Genomic DNA, 6,603 nt, shown 5'->3' on the forward strand with positions numbered 1-6,603 from the left:
AGGCCCTCCGGACTCACCCAGGACTGGGGCCAGGGCACAGGGTGATTTGCTGAGTGTCCACCCCTAGGTGTAGCCCTTCCAACCTTCTGAGTCTGAACCTGGATCCCAGCATCTGGCACCGCAGGAGCTAATGTGCATGGCCAGGTCCTGTTGGTCATTTTCGCCCTTAGAGTTCTTGACAACAGTATTCCTGGCAGGGCTGTCCCTCTGTCCTGTCCAGTGGAACTTGTCACTTATCTTTAGGTAAGTAAAGGTAATCATCACTCCCACTTCCTCCCCTGATGAGTAATGCAGTTTGTCCTTTTGGAATTAAACCCCGCAGGCCAACTGAGAATCATCCAAGAAGCCTTACAGAAGAGCTAGTGCTAGTCCAGCTTTCATTTTAGAGAAGGAGAAACTGAGACCCAGAAAGGATATTGGATTGGCCCAAAGTCCCACAAGGTTAGGGGCAAGCCGTGATTAGGACCCAGGCCAGTGGCCTCTCCTCCTCCCCCTCCACCATCAGACTTCAGGGATCAAAGGAAAACTGGGATGGAATGAAGTGGCCCCATCTGGGCCCCTCCCAGCCCTGCTTCCTCCTGAAGAAGAGATGGGCACCAAATCAGGAAGGTCTGTGGCCTCTGCCCTGCCAGTGGACATGGCCTCTGCAGTCTGGGGGCCCTGTCAGGGGTCTCTTGAGGAAGGGTAGTCTACAGTGGGGTTGTGTTTCTGTTGAACACTTTCTGATGATTGATCAAAAGTGAATGCTGCTTCTTAAGTCCTAGGCTTTGAGCCTGGGGCCCTTTCCCTAGAGAGAGAGAATGAGTTGTTGAGGATAGGAAAATTTTCTTTCTGGAAGACATGGGCCTGAGGTTTGCCCTCCAACACCAGCCTGCATCCAACCTGTAGCACAAGATCTCTCGCAACTCCGCAGGGCTTGGACTTGGGAGGGAGAAGGAAGACACTGGGCCCATCAGGAGAGCGACTTGTGGGTAGTCTGCAGGGCCACCTGACAAAGGGCCTCCCAACTCTTTGCTACCTATGTTTTCCCTGCCAGGGCATGCAGGTTTCCTGGGCACATGCACTCTAAGAATAACACTGCTGAGTGTTGAAGGATTGCAAAGAGCGGATGGATCCAGAGCCTCCAGGCTTTCAGGAAAGGAAGCAACCTTCTTGGCTCCATAATCCACATGTGTGACAAGAATACTAGGGGTGCAGGGAGGAGTCCATGCAGAGGCAGGGAAAGAGCTATGCTAAGCAACTGTATTTTAGAGGATTAGAGAAAATGAAGCCAAAGGAACCAGGGGGATGGATGAGGTCAAGAGGTTTCAACAAAAGTTTTCTTAACATCTCTTATATGCCAAATAACGGCCAATTTACTGGGCACGAAAGAAGAATGAAATGCAGTCCTCCCCCTCAGAAAGCTCACTGTCTCATGGGGCAGTAAGTGACCAGTTCCAGGGCTGCAGGGCCAAGGTTAGATCTGTGGCTGCCTGGAGGGGTGGTTCTGCTGCTTGAACTGAGGGTTACAGGATGAGAGGACAATGGAGGGGAGGAAGGGCTTTTCTGTTTTTCCAGCAGGGATAAGATGTACACAGTGCAGGGGTGAGAAAATACAGCTACACAGCTCTGTGAGGCCAGAGCTTAGAGTTGGTGGGGCTGGAGGTGACTTTGTAAAGGGAGGCAGGTGGTGGATTTTGAAGACCCTTCTACGTACACCATGGCTAACGAGCCAGGACCCTCCCCTGACAATACAAGGCAACCTGGAGCATTTCAGAGGAAAGAGGTATTACCAGGTCTGTGATTTAGGACGATCCTTCTGGCAGTCAAGTGGAGGATTGATGGTGGGGTCAAATCCGGACATGCAAACCCCAATTTCAAGGCTGAATCTGGTGAAACATCATGCAAGCTTAGACTAGTGCAGTGGCAGCAGGGAGGAGAGGAGGAGAGATAATTAGGAGACAGGGTCGGGGAACTTCGCACCTAGAAGTTAAGGGAGTGGAGAGTGTCAAGATTGGAACCACTGGTGTGATAGGCCAAGCTGGGAGCTCCTTAGGGATGCCTTGATTCCCAGAACTTCCTTGTATTGGCTGTGTGCCCTTGGGCAAGTGACTTAAACTTTCTGAGCCAAGTTTTGCAATCTGTAAACAAAGGTACTAAAATCGATGTGTGTGCTTGTGCATATTAGAGATAATGTATGCCAAGGCAGAGGGCTTGGCTTGTAACAGGAACTCAGTAAATAGTAGATGTAATTACTGTTGTTTATCCATTCAACAAACGTTTACTGAGCACCTGCTACGTGCCGGGGTCTGTACCGGATGGATCCTTGGGATTTAAATCTCGGTCCCCATTCTTATGCAGGTCAGCATCCCAGGGAGAGAGATGTGCAGAGGAAGAGTTACCTAGCAAGGCAAAGGTAACTCCAGGAGGAATCCCTTAACTGTCCCCAAGAGAATCAGGGACAACTTCACAGAGGAGAGGTGACACCTTAAATGATGTAGGGTCAGCTACCTGCTCAGAGACTATCACATCAGCCCCCCACCCCCTGACATGGGATTGCATTTCAGAATCTTTGAAATCTTCAGTTTTGAAGGCAAGGCCTTACTCCTTGGGGTTGGGGGAGGGGGACGGGCTGCAGATGGGTGTCTATATGGAGTCTGTATGGCAAATGAGCCTTGGGAGCCCCAGGGAAGGGCATGAGCAAATGGACAGGTAGAAGGGGGAGCCAGATAAGAGTGACCATAGGCATGCAGGTGGAGCTTGCTAGCAGGATAAAGAGCCTACGTGTGTGTGTGTGTGTGTGTTTGGCTCATCCTAATTTTTCTGCTCCCTTTCTCTGCCCTTCGGAAAATTGCCTCCAAATCCTTTGGTGACCCCACCCTTCTCCCATGCCAGTTTTCTTTCCATACATCTCTCAACAAGCCCAGCTTAGTAGAAGCAGCAGTACCTGTGTCCTCCACTAAGGAGGGACGCCCACGCTGCTGCCCCACCAACCAAAACCTCAGGCTTTAAAGTCACATAGACGGTATGACCTTGGGCAGTTACTCACATCTCCGGTTTGCCCGTCTGTAACATGGAGATGGTAATAGTCTCTCTCTCTTGGGGCTGTTGTGAGGTTTTCATGAGATGTAAACCTAGCGCCTATCAATGCTTGTTTCCCTTCTCTGCAGCCCAATAACTGCCTGCTTGCAGAGGGTCAGACAAGACTGTCTCAGCTGGGGGTTTCCCCTGGTGCCCCAGCTCCTGGGGCCTCTCCCCTGCAGGCCCCTCCCCTCTGCTAGCCTAAAGGGTCTGCTGCATTCCTGGGAGGCTCTGGTGGCCCTAGCACAACAGGCTGGCAGGCCTGAGCAGCATGACAATGGGGGCCCCAGGGGCAGCCCAACCCACTCTTCCTTCTGATCCTGTCCCTGCTCCCCACTGCCAGTGACATGCTGCTGCTCTGCAGTTAGGACAGGCATCCCTGGGTGCCTGAGGGCTGAGTGGGGAAGCTGGAAACAGCTCTCCCTCACAGACTGTGTGGGCAGCGCATTTGAATAGCTTCTGAAAAACCAAAGTTCAAGCCCGCCCCACGTTCTCCTGGGAGGCGCAGCATCCAGACAGGGAGAGTTCAGCCAACAGAGAATCTCCTTCCTGCAGCACTGCTGCAGGCGCTCCTCCTTTCTGGCCCCTCCCCCACCCAGGCAGGCATAGTCTCCAGAAGCACTGCAGGAACCCTTGGAAGGCCCAGAGACCTGACTCTGCCCCTAAGGTACAGGAGTCATTTCTTTATCTGGGCCTCAGTTTTACTCCTCTGCAAAATGGGAATAACGTGAATGCCTGCCTCTCAGGAGGATTCAATGAGAGTGTGAATGTCAAAGTGCTTTGTAAACTATAAAAAGATCTGCATGTGTGTGAGATCATTAGTGTTTGACCAAAGGGCCCTTCTTAGGGTTCTAGGAGAAAAGTGAAGACAAGAGAAATGAGAAACTAAGTAAAAACAGAGAGAAACTCTCCCCAAGGGCATGTATGTCCTTGGCAGGGAGGAGGGAAAGTGACAGCAGAGACCTGAGCCCATGGACCAATCCCCCTATGGCCTAGCTCCTTAGGCTGTCCTAGTCAGTTGGAAAAGTAGGATGTGGATGGACTCAGCCGGTTCTTACTCCTCCACTGAGGAAACCCAGGCCATTGTTTTCCAATGATATGTGGAGAGTGGGGATGAGTAGGAGAAAAATATCATTTACCTAATTCCATTGTAAATCCGGTAGAGAGCCTGGAAGTTTCCACTTTATCACTGCACCAAGCATCCTCTCCTCACTGTTTGTGCCAAATGTACAGGCACATGTGTACTTGTGCATGTGTGTACACATGTACACACGCACACCGCCCCCCATGCACGACCACTCCAGACCTCAGATCGGGCAACAGCTGCATCCCTAGAGGGTTCTAGGACAGGGTGGACACATAAACAGAGTCAGCCAATCACAGCCCTGTTGACCCTAGCAACCATCAAACCAATTAGAACCCCACCCTGTATCCAGCACTGCCTCCCAAACATACCGCACACACACACACACACACACACACACAGCCTTCAGGTCGCTGCATTACCACGACAACGAAACCACCACACAGAACTGAGAAAATGGGAAAGTGGCCCTCAGCAATGAGACTGACAGTCACTGGGGTGAGAATGCAGGCAACACTGGCTGGGGTTAGGTCACTGAGTAGGGTCCCCATGCAGGATGTGGGAGAAGAGAGGCAGCTGGTCCACCTAGGCTTTCTAAATAGCTTTTTTTTTAGACATGGGCCTCAGTTTGCTCATCTATAGATGGGGTCAGAGGCTCCTGCTTGTATTATAGTATGTGCGCAGAGCATGTGATTACTTTTCAACTAATAAATAAGGATGGGAACTATAGATTTTCTTTTCAGAAAACCTGAAGAATTTTGAATCCTCTGAGAAAAAGAAAGTTGATTGGTCCCCAGAAAGACCTAAAATCAAACCCTAAAATTCAGCTCATGAGTAGATTATAGAGTTGGAACTCAGTTCAACTTGAAAACACTTACTTGGTATCTACCGTTTGCCAGGCACAGATGCTGACTTTGGCTATGGCCAGGTGGAGTTTGAGAGGCCTGCAGAGCATGTTGGTGGAGAAGTCTGGAAGTCCAGGAGACCCGTTGGGTGGGCCTGGAGGCAGCTGCTGGTAGGGATGGCAGACCGCCTTAGGGAGACTCTGCTCAGGGCCAACGAGAAAGCTGAGGCTTGAACACTGTGTGCCCCACTGTTAAACTGGCTTCTCGCTTCCATACCCCAGAATCCTCCTTTCAGCTACCAGAGCTTTTATCTTAGTTAAAAAGGAAAAGCTGACAATGGGCTCCTCTGCCCAGCTGCATCTGATAGTGCCCCAACAGTGGGCCTTTGGGCCCCTAAGACCTCCTTCGGAATCTGACAAACGCCGAGGAACTTCCTTCCTAGAATCAAAAACACATATGCACACTATTTTTCATTCATTTTTGGGAGCTCTGGGCCTCTTCAATCTCATTCATGGAGTTGCTTGTGGAAGCATGGCCTATGAGGCCCCTGTGACCTGGCCTCTGCCTGCCTCGTCAGCTCATCTCGACCTCCCCCCCCTGATTTATGCCTGGCCACATCAAACTGCATGTGCTTCCCTTGCACACCTACTGTGTTTCACTGCTTCATGACTTTCATATGTTGTTCTCACCAACTACAGGGGCTTCCTCCTGGTATCTAGTTATCTCCTATTCGTTCTTCAAAGCCCAGCTCAGGAGTCACCACCTCCTTGACAGGGTCCTCGATGCTGTTCAGACAGGCTTAATCACTCAGCAGTCTGAAGCGCTTCTTTTTTTTTTTTTTTTTTTTTTTTGCAGTACGTGAGTCTCTCACTGCTGTGGCATCTCCCGTTGCGGAGCACAGGCTCCGGACGCGCAGACTCAGCCTCCATGGCTCACGGGCTCAGCCGCTCCACGGCATGCGGGATCCTCCCAGACCGGGGCACGAACCCGCGTCCCCTGCGTCGGCAGGCGGACCCTCAACCACTGCACCACCAGGGAAGCCCTGAAGCACTTCTGTTCTGTCTACACACTTCTCTTGATGAGTGCCCCCCAATACATGGGGACTCTGTGTCTGTCTTCTTTACTGGGGTATGAGCTTCCTGAGGCCAAGGATCACATCTTTAGCCTTTGTATTCCCAGTACCTAGTGTATAATAAGCCTGGAGAACCAAAACGGTGGGACTGAATTGGCAGAGGAAACAGAGCTGACAAAGGAGGTGGAGAACAAGCCAGGAGTCAGGAGCAGAGAGGGTGTCAAGAAGGAAAGAGGCGTCAGGAGGAGCCTGGAGGTCAAGGTAGTTAAGGACTGAAAGGCATCATTGAATTTGGCAACTAGGAAGCGAACAGTCCCAGTTTTCCTGGGACTCGTCTAGTTCTAGGATGAAAAGTTCTGGGCAAATGGAGGTGGTTGGTCACCCAACATTGCTGACCTTGACGAGGGCAGTTCTGGAGGATGGGGTGGGCAGAAGCCTGACGTGGAGGGCCGAGGGGTGACTGGAAGGTAGGGAAGGGAGATTGGGGGTACTGGCGACTGCTGGGCTGGTAGGCTGTGCAGGAGTGGGGAGCGGGGGAGGCC

The sequence above is a fragment of the Mesoplodon mirus genome (genome assembly GCF_964341445.2).
Source record: "Mesoplodon mirus genome assembly, chromosome: 3".
NCBI classification, from domain to species: Eukaryota; Metazoa; Chordata; class Mammalia; order Artiodactyla; family Ziphiidae; genus Mesoplodon; species Mesoplodon mirus.